This window comes from Triturus cristatus, chromosome 9 (assembly GCF_964204655.1).
Source record: "Triturus cristatus chromosome 9, aTriCri1.1, whole genome shotgun sequence".
Classification (NCBI taxonomy): domain Eukaryota; kingdom Metazoa; phylum Chordata; class Amphibia; order Caudata; family Salamandridae; genus Triturus; species Triturus cristatus.
Genome location: NC_140592.1, coordinates 1,093,583,962 through 1,093,599,242, shown reverse-complemented (window position 1 = coordinate 1,093,599,242; position 15,281 = coordinate 1,093,583,962).

Here is a 15,281-nt window from a genome sequence, read left to right as displayed (position 1 = left end):
GTCGTTTAAACACTCTGTAGAGTGTATAGCAGAGGATGGGGAGAGTAAACAAAGTTGAAATTCCCAAACTTTTGATATACCGTCCCTTTACTGTATGTATATTAAGGACATTAAATTGAATGAAAAAATTGACGAGTGTCTCAAAAGAGATAGTGAAACTGAGCACCGGTAAAACCCGGACCACTTAAACACCTACGTATATTCAGCACAGGAACACAGCCTGATAATTACTATCACTTGTAATGACATGTACTTTACTAATGTCAAGAAAGTCATACAGAAAATATATCAAACATTTTAATTTCTTTTTTATCTCTCACACATTTATAAAACATCTCTTCTAAAGAAACACTCCCCAACCACTTCTATTTCATAAGAACAGAAATAATTAATACGTTTACTACCATATATTTTAGTATATCTACCTTTTTATTATTCACTAGTCACAAACTACTAAAACTATTAACTATACCCAAATGCAAACCAGAAACCATGTTCATATTATATCTCAAACTATATTCAATTGATTCAAACTATGCGTACATATAAAAGGAACGTATCACTTTTACTATCTCCAGCTCCTCTCCATGTAATCTCCAAACACTGTAGACCGCCTCACAGTTCAACAACCTACCTAGACTTATATTCAAATCTACCTCTCACTGTCAAAAATGAGACCACACCCTGTCCCCATAACATTTCTGGGTTTGGTTTTATCGCTTTTAACTTAATAACACATACATCTCCTACCCCCCTCCCCACTACTTCCACAAAAAGTATAATTTGCAAAGGTGGAACATTTTGTTTATCTCGCCTGAATACATTAACAAACCCAAATTAATGCTGTATCTCATTTTCAAAACCATACAGTCCTTTAAAGATGACAAACTACATTTCTTCTTTGTGAAAAATTCTTAAACATATATAAAGTACTTATATAACAACAGGTCAAACTTTATGCATATTTTATAACCAATATGAAACACCACACTTTACTAACAGGATATTATTTTGAAATAAAAAATACTTTCAAACTTAAAAATATCACCTCAAATACTTAATCACTACTACAGAACACATAACACACCTTGTTCATTTCTACCTCACCTTTGTAGTTGGTATGCAGATTTCAAATGTCACACACGCATGCAATTCTTTCTTTCTCACACAGTACATGTAATGCACCGCTTTCATCAAGAATGAAACCAGTAATGGCACAATTTATCTGTCGCTCCACATATAAATACATGTAAACAACAAATCAGAATACTTCATTCCTTCATCGACATTCCAAAACTTATCTCCATTGGTTAATTTTGAATTTTGCATCTGAAAAGCTACTTAATATTGTGCGCCACACACAGGTCAGAAGTTCAACCTATTTTATCACCACACGTTCTGGAACATTCTACGACACCTGCAGGTTAAAAGTTAATGATTTTTTTAAACATAACCTTTTCTTTTTCAGCATATTCTCGAACATTTAACACCACCTGCGGATTAAAAGTTCACCATTGTTTTAAGTTTCAAATGTACCTTCCAAATGCAAGTAGCACATCTGGTTGAGCTTTGCACATTTCATCCTATCGTATGTACTCCACGTTTAGACTGCTCTTTATTAACCAATGACAAACATGCTTTTTCACGCAACTAATATGCACCCTAGTTTTTAATACCCAATGCTTCTTATCTTCCAATCAATTATCGTTTTCTGTGTAGTTTGCACTTTACAAATACCGTATGGATTTACCTTCGCACTCCCTGTATAACACCACCTAAGCACCATATACAAATTAGCGTGTTCCAAACAAAACTTCCTCCTACTACGTATAAAATATTACTGACACTACTTAGAGAGGTGTGGCACAGCGGCCAGGGCACATGACTTCACACCATAAGACACACAGTTTAGGCTCACGCTTTCATCCCCGACTCCCGCACCAGCTCACCTTAGCAGCATCAGACTCTACGCAATACCTCACTTAATTTCCATACCCAGCACTTTCAGACCGATAGCTATGAGTAGTTCACCTTGCACCCCCTCTATAGCACACCCTAAACACCCCCACAAAAGTTACAGTGCTCCTACCGTCCTCTTTCCTACTTTTTTCGCCCTTTTTTCCCCTTACTCATTTCGACGGAATCACAAAATGGCGGTCAACACTTCCTAGTTGCAACCGCTCGCAGCGCTCCCAAACAATAAGCAGCAAGCTCGTGCTCCTAACGCCTCAGCCAATCAGATGGCAGAATTCCCAAATATCGATATCTGTAAATTTTGATTTTTCTCAAAAACTACTGAACAGATTTACACCAAATAAACAAAAGTGTGCTTTCTAGACCAAGACCCTTCTCCCTGCCAAATTTGGGGTAATTCCATTCACCCGTTCGACCTGTAACCTTGTCTAAAGTTTCCTATGGAAATTAACATGGAGAAAACACGTTTTGGGACCCCCCTTTTTTCTCGTCCCCCCCTTGATGAATCACCCCCATACTTCCCACATAGGAGCGGATATGAACAAAGAATTCGTTTGGAAGATTTCATGAAGATTCATCAAACGACGCCATGGTTATAACCAAAACAAAAAATGTTCTTCCTATGGAAACTTGGTCCTAACTATAACTACCTACTGGCGACTGGTAATCTATGGATATAATATATATATATATATACCTCAAAAATTATCCCTGTGGATTGGATGGGGACTACAAGACTGAAAGAACATTACAATCTATTGGTGTTCACATGGCACCTCAAATTAGAGCCACACAAACAGATCTTGCAAATCTTGGGAGCCTGTCGCTAGAGGCTTGGCTATGGATAAGAAAAGGAAGATGCAAACATTCCGGTCATTACGCAAACATCTGCTTCTATGAAGGCCATTTAGAAAGAAATGTCTCTCCTGCATCATCAGATAAGGACTACCAAATCAATCAGATCTTGACTAGTGCACACTCTTTCTGTTTTATCAATGTGGTTTTCAGTGTACAAGTCGTCTCTATTTAGCCCCAGGCTGCGGGATCAAGCCTGTTCGGTCAGGCTCTTGAATTAATTCTATGTAGTGCACGGAACTGCCATTGTCACTCTATAAAGAGCAAAAACCAGAGTCAGCATTGAAAAGGCTGGTTTAGGGATTTCTAATTCAGTTCTGTACCACAACTAATTCCCAATTTGTGTATTTGCTCCTTTTTAATCAGAATTATCAGAGCCAACTCATGCTAAATGTTGGAGAAAATGTATTTCAAAACCTTGAACCAGTTCATGAGATTTTTTAAATCAATAAAAATATGGTCCTTTTTGTCATTTTCTCCATACATTTTAAGTGTAAATTGCACTCTACATCAATAGTTACAATCTCATGTACTTGACTCGTATTTAACACTCTGAACAAGAGAGAAAGATAAAGTAAATATAATCATCCTAATATGCAAAAGTACCTTAAAAGTCCCTGTCGTTGCTGAGGTCCATTGCTAGTCACTATAGACGGTGATTTTGTGTGGGTAAGGGTTTCACAACCGCCATTTTATGCTGTCAGCCTCTGTGAATATCGAACACTAATAACCTGTGTCAAGTGTTTCTGCGTTCGTAGTTGCAGCTACGAATTATCCGCCAATCGGTCTTTCTTCGACTCAATGTTTAAATCAATCAATTAAACAGCATTTGTAAAGCACAACACTGATATTATGCAAGCTCTTATCCCTTGTGTTTTAAAGTACTCTAACACCATTGTGGTCCATCATCATACAGCAAAAACTCCCCCATTATCCCAACACCTCTTGGAGAGGATCAGACTTGCTTGCTACACTCTACAGAGAACACAGAACTTAGTAAATTTGATAAAGTCCATCAATCAGATTGTCAGAGCATAGCGTGCCAACAACAGATTCAAGATTTAAAAACGTGTTAAACTGTCACTAATCTGGTTTAAAAAGCGTAGTAGCTCAGGGTCAGATGTATGTAGAAACCATTTTGTGATTTCCTAATTTCGAATCCTTGCAATTTGCACTTGGGAATTCGCAAAAAAGGCATGTATTAAAGTGTGTTGAACACTTTTTACGATTCCTAGGGGATCTCAAATGACCTACCTCATGAATATTAATGAGGTAGGTCGCAATTTGCGACCCTCTAGGAATTATTAATATCACTGGGATGCAGATCCCAATGTCCGTCTTTGCTTTTTAATAAAGCAAACATTGTTTTTAAATGCAGCCCGTTTTCCTTAAAGGAAAACGGGCTGCATTTAAAAAAGAAAAATGAAAAGTTTTCTTTTCATTTTCTAAGAGCAGGTAGTGGTCCATGGGACCACTGCCTGCACTGAAAAAAGTTTTTCGCTGCCATTCCCGAAGTGGAAGTGGTCCCTTGGGGCCCCTCCATTTTGCGAATAGGTTACCACCTAATTGAAGTAGGTGGTAAAATCGAATTTTTGCGGCTGCATTCATAGTCACACAACATTGATCTATACCATTAGGATTTGCTATTTGGAAGGCACGCTCTAAACACAACCCTTCCAAATACGAATCGCAAACCCATTTTGCGATTCAGTAACAGGTTACCGAATCACAAAATATGGTTTGATACATGTGAAAAGTATTTTTTGCATTTACAAAGGGGCAGAATCAGCCCATTTGCTAACACAAAAATGCTTGATACATGTGTACCATAGTCCAGCAACCGACTAGGCAATACATGCCAGCTCTGGTTACAAAATATAAAACTTGTTGGTCAGGCACAGGGCATCTAATCGAAACAAATTCACCCTCAAATACTTGCTGTAAATGCACCAAAAATGAAAGTAAACCTCTAGACACAAATGGTTATGGGCACTATCACATAAGCATGACACTACAGTACTACAACCAACAAATAATTCCCAAGAAAAACACCACAATTTCCATGCATGCAAACAGTAATATGCCCCTTACAATTCAATACTCTACTGTGATTCACACTATGTGGATGTACACAAAGACATTTTGTATTTCGATATTAAAACAGCTGCTGCATGCTTCCAACAAAGACTTGCACAGCAAAGATCACAAACCAAGCAAAATACACATTGTTCTGCCAATTTAAGAGGTTGAAAAATGATCAAGTTTGAAAGCACCTCTAAGCTCAATGAACAAATAAATCAGCAGACAAATAAGGGTGAACACCACCAACAATACAAAGTGCAATATAAGGTGGTCACGGAATTTTTGCTGCTGGAAATAGAAACAATGTGAAGCTATAGCCAATGATCAATTCAAATGTCAGAAACAAGGAATATTAAGATTTCACTAATCCACCTATGAGTGCAAGTAATTCCGCATATATGCTTGCCAGTACTACAGGTACTCTTACTAGTTGCGGTATATGTGGAGCTGTTCCTGGAAGCTGACAGCACATATATTCTTTCAACATAATGAACATCCCCATGACATGAACACCCTCCATCTGGAACAAAGCAAGTTGGTGTCCAATAAAATCTTGTTTATGCATGTGTTGAGTACCCCATGAGGTGCCATAATTTAATCATTTTTCCCTGAGGAGGGACCAAAAAGCTTTGTAAAGGGCTAAAATATAAATGAAGGATCTGACAAATACTTTGTGTGTAGTCTTTATGTTTTTTAAACACCCTCAATGAACACAACATACATATTAAGCTGGTGCCCAAGTTCGTTTGATTTGTTTATTTGGAAAAGTTACAAAGCAGTTCTTACACATAATTTAATTTGAATACAATGCTTTGTAGTAGTAGTTCTCATAAATGAGCTCCTAATGACCTATTCCTTTCCTTTTTCTTTTTTTGTCTCATTGCCTCTCTCATTTTTTTTGTCACTTACTCATCCTAACAATTAACTTATTTTGATGTTCATATGTTTGAGCAAATACATAAAATAGGCATAATTTTGTTAAATGATTTGCAAAGTGGAACTCTTATTTGTGAACCTGTCTTAAATTGCCCAGTTCATCCTAAGCACCATCTTCAAGTATAATAAAACCAAAATGGAATTGCCATTATTAAGAAAAAAAGAAACTAAAATATCACCTTTGACTTTTGGGATGGCTAAAAGTGAATCTCTACTGATCAGATGTAATCTTACATCACAGTTCTCCTGCTAGAAATGGGGTCTCTAGTTGACGGAGGTATGCACCTTGTACAAGTAGGGACTACCACTCTAGTCAGGTTAAGCTAGATACACAGTTAGAGATAACCTTTGTTCACACCTGGTAGCTTGGCACAGAGGTGCCAGGCTTATCTAAAGAGGAGGCTATGTGTAAAGTATTTGTGCAACACACACACACATGCACGCACACACGCACACACCCACACACGCATACACACACACACACACACACACACACACACACTAAATGAAAATACCACAAAAAGACTCCATACAGGTTTAGAAACATAGACAATAATATTATAAGTAAATCAATAACTGAATGACAAAAATCCAGTCAGTAGAAGTCGTGAAATAAATTTTTCAAGAATAAAAGTGCTTCCAGCCCTTGTAAGCTATAAGCTCATATGAGGGTTATCTGGTCACGTTGGACCGGTACAGACTCAACAGTTCAGGCTGACCGATATGGAGTGCAGGCCAGGGACAAGAGTCATGCAGGCCCAGTAAACAGATTACTTTGATCCTAGTCACAACAGTGAAATTCGGGGTGCAGACAAATGATGCATCGATGTCGAGCCCGCAGTCGAGGTGATGCGTCGATCTTCTTCATGCAGTGTCGGTGATGCATCAGGTCTAATGAACAAAGCGCTTGTGCTGAACGTGGCGGTTCTGGAGATGATGCGCTGGGTTAATCCAAGCTGGAGGGGCGTTGCATCCATTTTCTCCACTCAGTGACGGCGATACGTTGGTTCTGAAGCAGTTGTTCTGGGTGCGATGTGACAGTTCCGAATGTGATGCACCAATTCTACTCCCACAATAGAGTCGATGCACCAGTTCTGCTACATACAGACTGGAGATGCGTCAATTTCTCTGGTGAAAGTATCTGGATCCAGTGCCAGTGAACCAGGCACAGGAGCATGGGTAGAGACTTTAATAGCCCTGAGTCTCAGCAACAGGAGGCAATCCAACAAGCCCTTGAAGTGCACTCCAATGGTGCGGCAGAGTCCAGCTCTCCCTCAGCAGGGTCAGAGAGCATTAGGCAGCACAGCAGAAAAACACGTCTTCCAGATCAGCAGTCCAGCAGAGTTTCCATCCTTGATGCAGCACAGCAGTCCTTCTGATAGAGTCCAGTTGTAGGTCCAAAAGTATCTGATTTGGTGGAGGTCAAAGACCCAGTACTTATACCCAGTTGTGCCTTTGAAGTTGGGGTGACTTCAAAGAAGGGTCTTTGAAGTGTACAGCATCCCTTCCTTCCCACCACTGGCTCCAGACTATCTGTAGGGGGCAATCAGCCCTTTGTGTGTGTGCAAGACCCTACTTATTGCTGTGTAAGTGTCAGCCCCTCCCTCTCTACCTGCCCAGGAAAGCCATCAGAATGCAGATGAGTACTCAAACACACCTAATCGTCCTGTGTATTTGGCTGTCTAGAGGGAATGCACAAAGTGTAGCAGTCACCCACCCACAGACGTGTATTGGATACAGGCTACAGGCACACAGAGCTGTAAGAGCAGAGAAATGTCCACTTCCTAAAAGTGGAATTTCTAAAATAGTAATTTTAAATATATGTCACCAGTGTAGAGGATTTGCCCTTACCATTTCAAAGATATAAAACATGACAGAGTTACTCCTTTCTAATCAGGACTTACAGCTTCAAAATGGATTAAGCAATTCCCAATGTTAACCCATGAGAGGAGTGCGCCTCCAGTAGGGAAAAAACAAATTTGGTGTTTTTCACTACCAGGACATGCAAAACTTAAATATGCATGTCCTACCTTTTCCTTAGACAGCACCTTGCCCTATAGGCTACCACGTGCCTACCTTTGGGGTGATGTTTGTGTAATAAAAGGGGTGTTTAAGGCTTGGGAAGGGATTTTAAAACCATCTACAATAAGGAGCTTAGGGGGTAAAGGGGCAGGTCGCCCCCCACTCATCAAATAATAACAACAAAGGACCTGCTCATGAATGTATCGAGTGAAAAGCTTTCATCAGTACCCCTTCCAAATTCAAAACAACTTTGTTTCAAATGATCATGAGGCGGCCATCTTTTATGCCATCCATAAATAGGGTCCGGGATCACTCAAATCTTTATAAAACAATTCGTGTCTGTATGAAGTGCCTCCCCCACTTTGTCTCTACCTATTGTGTATGAGAAAGAAAGACAGTGTGCAAACAATATATAATGAAAAAGGATGGCAGTGCCTCACGGGAGTAACACCATGGAGGTTCAGCAGACAGGTACTCGCCTGCTACCTCAAGTTCTCATCATTAGCAACTGCCACCCAGAAAACAATGTCAAAAAATACTTAAAGTAGAAACAACGTGTAGTGCTAAACAACACTAGCTATCTAATATTTATTTCATGCTGTGTGGTTGCTCACTTAAAAACCAACATGTTTCATTGCCTCAGAGAACTTGCAGCAATTTCATCAGGGCTAGGGTAGACTGGCCACACTGCACCTTTTATTAAGCCAGTTTGCTTTTTATCAGCACCTAAGGGAGACACAATCAATAACACACAATCAGCCATCTCCATCGCATTAAATCGTGCTTTAAAACCTGGCACCTGTAACAAACAAAAATATTTACCACGTGGTCGCTCTCCTTTTGCGTACCTTTACCCCTCTAACTGGTGGATATCTGTTGTGTCAGAGTGTACCCGTCCACTCTGTCACTTGCCGCCCGGTAGCTGCGAGTGTATAAATCTATAGGGCAAACATCAAGACATATACATCGATGTCAATAAACGAACAGCGTAACTGAGTCAATGTCATCTGTATGTTGGATATAATTATTTGTGTTCCGTCGTACCCATCTTTATCATATGTTAGCCACCACCCCATTCAATGGTCAATTGCTCAACCTCACATTAGTGTCAGATATTACCATTCTCTTGACTATTGAGGTTAGCTAATCCTACCACCCTAGGGACTGGTAACACTGCATATCTCCCTAAGTCACAGGGCACGGCGCGTATAGACATAGCGCTATTCCTCTTCCTTGAGCGTATTGTAAGCACTCAGTCCGCATTGTTTAAAAACAGGGGGGAAAAAAACCCCTGTCATCTGCTCACCTCATCAGCCTGTAACCGCGGTTTTCATTCAGCCTCGCAGTGCTGCTGAAAACGCTCGTTTCTTATGAGCGCGACGCGGCGCGTTCGCGCATGCGCAGTAGCTTATTGACTTATTGGGCTTGTATTGAGGGGACCGGCGGCCATATTGTGTAAGTATTAGCATGCGTAACGGGCAGGATAGCTATTCTCCCGTTTACTCACTCCTAAATGGGTCAAATCAATTGAATGTGACCCATAGACCACTCAAAAAAACATTTTGAAAAAATTACAAAGTAACATTTTTAAGAAAATAGCTTTATTTACAACATGGGAGTATCTGCCTATATCTACAATCCGTTCCATTCGTGTTTAACTGGCAAGGTCTATTCTCATACCACGGAGCTGGTCGTTCTCATTATTCATATTCCTTTTGTTTCTTTGAGCACATTGCCTCACCGAGGCAATCTATTCTCCTGAGTGATGATACACAATATACATTGCTATGAAGCAAGGGGCAGGGGAGCCTAAACGTCTCCTGTCCATCCTTGTCACAGTCAGAGGCATCAAATGGATCTATTAACTGATATCAAAGGGCTAGAGTTCTATACAAATTCAACGGACCACAACCTTATTCCATTCAATGTAGTCGTTCAGCCCCTGTTGGTCCACCCTCACCTGGTAGATCCAACGTGCTTCTTTCGTGATCAACCTTGTTTCCATATTATATTGATCACCCATCAGCCTTTCCAGCACAATCCATCGCAAGTCCTTCGGACTATGTTTGGCTGTACGAAAATGTTGCACCAGTTTCGTGGTCAGTTTGCCTATTCGTAGGGTACTGAGGTGTTCCTGCACCCTAATCTTAAACTTGCGTGTCGTGAGACCAATGTAATGAAGTCCACACGGACACGTGAGTCTATAGATAACATTGGATGTATTGCAGTTATTGAACATGTTAAGGTACCATGTCTTACCTCCCACCAGGGTAACACTTTTAACAGGTGCAGTAAGCTCACACACTGTGCACCCCCCGCATTGATAGTGTCCCGATGGGATCCCTGTGTCTCTAGTCTCTTGTGTAGGTCGTGAGTGCACCAGACGATCTCGTAGATTAGTTGATCGCTTGAAAGCAAATCTGGGTTGAGGCATGGTCATAGTAGGGTTACTCAGCAAATACCAATGTTTTCTGATTATTTGTCTGATTTTAGTCGACAAAGGTCCAAATGTAGTGACTACTGGAATACAATCCCCATTGTTCTTAGGTGTTCTTTCAAGCAATGCACCTGCAGATACATCTGGTCCCTATAAGCAAAAAAGTTTTGCGTTAAGGCCAGTTCTATACATTGCAGAACAAATGTATCTGCAGGTGTCCGGGACTTCAATGGGGGCTACTTTTGCTCCAGTCTGGCCTGCATTTATGTGGGCCAATTTGAAGCAAACCACATCAATCATACCACCAATCTCTTCCAGGGGAACATTGTCCTCTGGAAGAGATATATTGATGATGTGCTGTGCATTTGGTCAGGCTCTGAAATTGACCTTGACAGGTTTTTGAATTGGCTGAATAACCTTGATGAATGTCTTAAGTTTACTTGGACCATAAATAGGTCTACAGCAACATATCTGGACCTGGATATTAAGGCGGTTAATTACAAACTAGCCACTAATGTCCATCAAAAACCAACAGATAAGAACTCGCTTTTACATTACAGGTCCTATCACCCCAGAGCCCTCAGGGATAATTTACCTGTAGGTCAATTTTTGCGATATCGCAGGAATTGTTCCTCGACTGAGGCATACATAGAGCAAGCAGATGCTCTGTCCCGTAAATTGGAAGAGCGAGCATATCCACGAAAAGTCATCAAACAAGCAAAAAAGAGAGCCCTTAACACCCCACAAGCTGCATTGCTTGAAAAAACACCTAAGAACAATGGGGATTGTATTCCAGTGGTCACTACATTTGGACCTTTGTCGACTAAAATCAGACAAATAATCAGAAAACATCGGTATTTGCTGAGTAACCCTACTATGACCATGCCTCAACCCAGATTTGCTTTCAAGCGATCAACTAATCTGCGAGATTGTCTGGTGCACTCACGACCTACACAAGAGACTAGAGACACAGGGATCCCATCGGGACACTATCAATGCGGGGGGTGCACAGTGTGTGAGCTTACTGCACCTGTTAAAAGTGTTACCCTGGTGGGAGGTAAGACATGGTACCTTAACATGTTCAGTAACTACAGAGGTAGGACATGTGCAGAAAGAGGAAGAAAGGAGCAGAAAGAAGCAAGAGAAATGCAGAAAGAGGCAACAGAAGTCCAGAAAGACAAAGAAAGGTGCAGAAAGAACCAACAGAGGTGCAGAAAGAGGCCTTGTTGCAAAGTCATCCTGTGCCCTGGGCACCCCCTAACTTTTTGCTGACTGGTACTGGTGGTAACTGACTCTGACTGACCCTGGGCTCTGCCTAACCATTCCCTGAGCCAGTGCTATGCTAAAAGACACTAAGAATACAGCAAAACACCTATATACACTAGGGTACACAATGGGTTGGGGTACCCCTGTGATTGGCATGACCTCCCCTGTAAGGCCCTAGTACAAAGTAGGGCAGGGGGATTACAACTACCTCTAAGTCCCTAGCATATAATAGGGCATGGCAGTTTAGAGGCCAGCAGCCCTTTTCTGCACTTGCATGTGTGCACTACTGAGCCTGAGGTCAGTTTAAAAGTAGCCCTGTGTGTGCCTAAAGAGGCACAGAAAGAAGCAACAGAGGTGCAGCAAGTGGGAAGAGGGTTGCAGATAAAGGCAAGAGGAGTACAGAAAGAAGCAACAGAGGTGCAGAAAGAGACAAGAGAAGTTCAGAAAGAGGCAGCAGAGGTACATAAACAGGCAGCAGAGGTGCAGAAACAGGCAGAAGAGGTGTAGAAAGAGGGTAAAGGGGTGCCAATAGAGGCAAGAGGGGTATAGAAATATGCAAGAGAGGTGCAGAAAGAAGCAAGTGCAGTGCAGTAAAAAACAACAGAGGTGCAGAAGGAGGTAAGAGGGGCACAGAAAAATGCAAAAGAAGAGCAGAAACAAGCAAAAGAGATGCAGAAAGAGGCTAGAGGGGTGCAGAAAGAGGCAAGAGAGATGCGCAAAGCAGGAAGAAGGGTGCATAAAGAGGCAAGTGGGGTGCAGAAAGAGGTAAGAGAGGTGTAGAAAGAAGCAAGAGAAGTACAGAAAGAAGCAAAAGAGGTGCAGAAAGAGGCAAGCAAAGTTCAAAAAGAACCAACAGAGATGCAGAAAGAGGCAAGAGAGATGCAGAAAGAGGCAAGGGAAGTTCAGAAAGAGGCAGCAAAGAAGCAGAAACAGGCAGAAGAGGTGCAGAAAGAAGGAACAGGGGTGCAGAAAGAGAGAAGAAGGGTGCCGAAAGAGGCAAGAGTGGTGCAGAAATTTGCAAGAGAGGTGCAGAAAGAAGCAAGAGCAGTGCAGTAAGAAACAGCAGAGGTACAGAAGGAGGCAAGAGGGGTGCAGAAAGAGGCTAGAGCAGTAAAAAAAGAACCAAGAGACATGCAGGTAAAGGAAAGAAGGTTGCAGAAAGAGGCACAAGGGGTGCAGAAAGAAGGAAGAGAAGTGCAGAAAGAAGCAACATTGGTGCTGCAAGAGGCACAAAGGGTGCAGAAAGAGGCAAGAGAAGTGCAGAAAGAAGCAACAGAGGTACAGAAAGAGGCAAGAGTGGTGCAGAAAGAGGTAAGAGAGGTATAGAAAGAAGCAAGAGAGTTGCACAAAGAAGGAAGAGGAGTGCAGAAAGAAGCAACAGGAGTGCAGAAAGAAGCAAGTGAAGTGCAGAAATAGGCAAGTGAGATTCCAAAAGAGGCAAAAGATGTGCAGAAAGAAGGAAGACAAGTGTAGAAAGAGCCAACAGGGGTGAAGAAAGAAGCAAGACGTGCAGAAAGAAGCATGGGAGGTGCAGAATAAAGCAACAGGGGTGCAGAAAGAGGCAAGAGAAGTGCTGAAAGAAGCAACAGAGGTGCAGAAGGAGGCAAGACAACTGCAGAAAGAGGCAAGCAAGTGGAAGAAACAGGCAAGATAGGTACAGAAAGAGGGAACAGGGGTGCAGACAGAGGCAAGAGAGGTACAGAAACAGGTAAGAAGGGTGCAGAAAGAGGCAAGAGGGGTGCAGAAATTTGCAAGAGAGGTACAGAAAGAAGCAAGAGCAGTGCAAAAGAACCACCAGAGGTGCAAAAAGAGGCAAGTGAGATGCAGAAGTAGGCAAGAGAACTGCAGAAAGAGGCAAGAGAGTTACAGAAACAGGCAAAGGGGTGCAGAAAGAGGGAACCGGTGGGCAGACTGAGGCAAGAGAGGTGCAGAAAGAAGGAAGAGGGGAGCAGAAAAAGGCAAGAGGGATGCAGAAATTTAGGACAGAGGTGCAGAAAGAAGCAAGAGCAGTGCAGAAAGAACCAACAGAGGTGCAGAAAGAGGCAAGAGGGATACAGAAAGAGGCAAGTGAAGTATAAAACGAAACAAAAGAGGTGTAGAAAGAACCAACACAGGTGCAAAAAGAAGCAAGAGGGGTGCAGAAAGGGTTAAGAGAGGTTCACAATGAGGCAAGAGGGGTACAGAAAGAGAACTGCGGAAACAAGCAACAGAGGTCCTGAATGAGGTACAAACGGTTCAGAAAAGAGACAAGAGAGGTGCAGAAAGAAACAACAGAGGTACAGAAAGAGGCAAGAGTGGTGCAGAAAGAGCGAAGAGAGGTGTAGAAAGAGGCAAGAAAGTTGTACAAAGAGGGAAGAGGGGTGTAGAAACATGCAAAAGGGATGGAGAAAGAAGCAATTGAGGTGCAGAAAGAGGCAAGAGAGGTGCAGAAAGAGGCAAGAGAAGTGTGGAAAGAGGCAAGAGAACTGCAGAAAGAGGCAAGAGAGTTGCAGAAAGAGGCAGGTTAGGTGCAGAAGGAGGCAAGAGAACTGCAGAAAGAGGCAAGAGAGTTGCAGAAACAGGCAAAAGGAGTGCAGAAACAGGAAACATGTGGGAAGACTGAGGCAAGAGAGGTGCAGAAAGTGGAAAGAGGGTGGCAAAAAAGGCAAGAGAGGTGCAGAAAGAGGCAACAGAGGTGCAAAAAGAAAAAAGAGAAGTGCAGAAGGAAACAACAGAGGTGCAGAAATAGGCAATAGGGATGCAGAAAGAGGCCAGCGAAGTGCCGAAAGAAACAACAGAGGCGGAGAAAGAGGCAAGAGAAGTGTAGAAAGATGCAAGAGAGGTACAGAAAAAAGCAGGAGAGGTGAGAAAGAGGGAACAGGGGTGCAGAAAGAGGCAAGAGGGTTGCAGGAAGAAGCAAGTGAGGTACAGAAAGAGGCAGCAGAGGTGCAGAAAGAGGCAAGAGAGGTTCCGAAAGAGGTAAGAGAGGTACAGAAAGTGGAAGAGATGAGCAGAAAGAGGCAAAAGAAGTACAGAAAAAAAGAAAGTTGCAGAAAGTAGCAAGAGAGGTGCAGAAAGAAGCAAGAGTGGTTTGCACAACATTAGTATCAATTTAACACCCACATTTAGCAATTAGTAACAGGTGACCATTCTAAGTGTGCAAAGGGCTGTAACACTTGTTACTGCAATTTTGGTAACGTTTGAGCTAGAAACAAGCCTTTTTTTGTTCAAATCTGCACATTAGGCAGCAGATGGTGGATTATATGGCTAATGCTGAAAATGTATCATTGTGCGAAAGTCGGTGCAGCCAGACAGTCGCATAATTCCAGTGGCCATGCTCATACCTCTGACTAGGTCCAGAAGTGCTCCTCAGTGATTCCTTCTTTTTTTGTCTCATTAAGTTCATAATTTAGCCTCTATGGAAACGGGAAAGACTAAACCTCAGATTACCACTCCACAACAAAGACTAACATACCACATAAGTACTCTCCATAACACATAATCCCACTCTATATAATTCCTATACACTAAATACCACATACTTTCTATCCACATAATTTCACTGCACAACATAACACATAATTCCACTACGCACAAAGTGCATCCACTCCACTCCCCCAAAAATTAGTAAAAAACATTTAGATTTACATCGACAATAGCTCTAACTCTTGCAAATGCAAGACCTATTACATTACAGATGCTTCTTTAACTGGTAGTCACATTTGCAGAA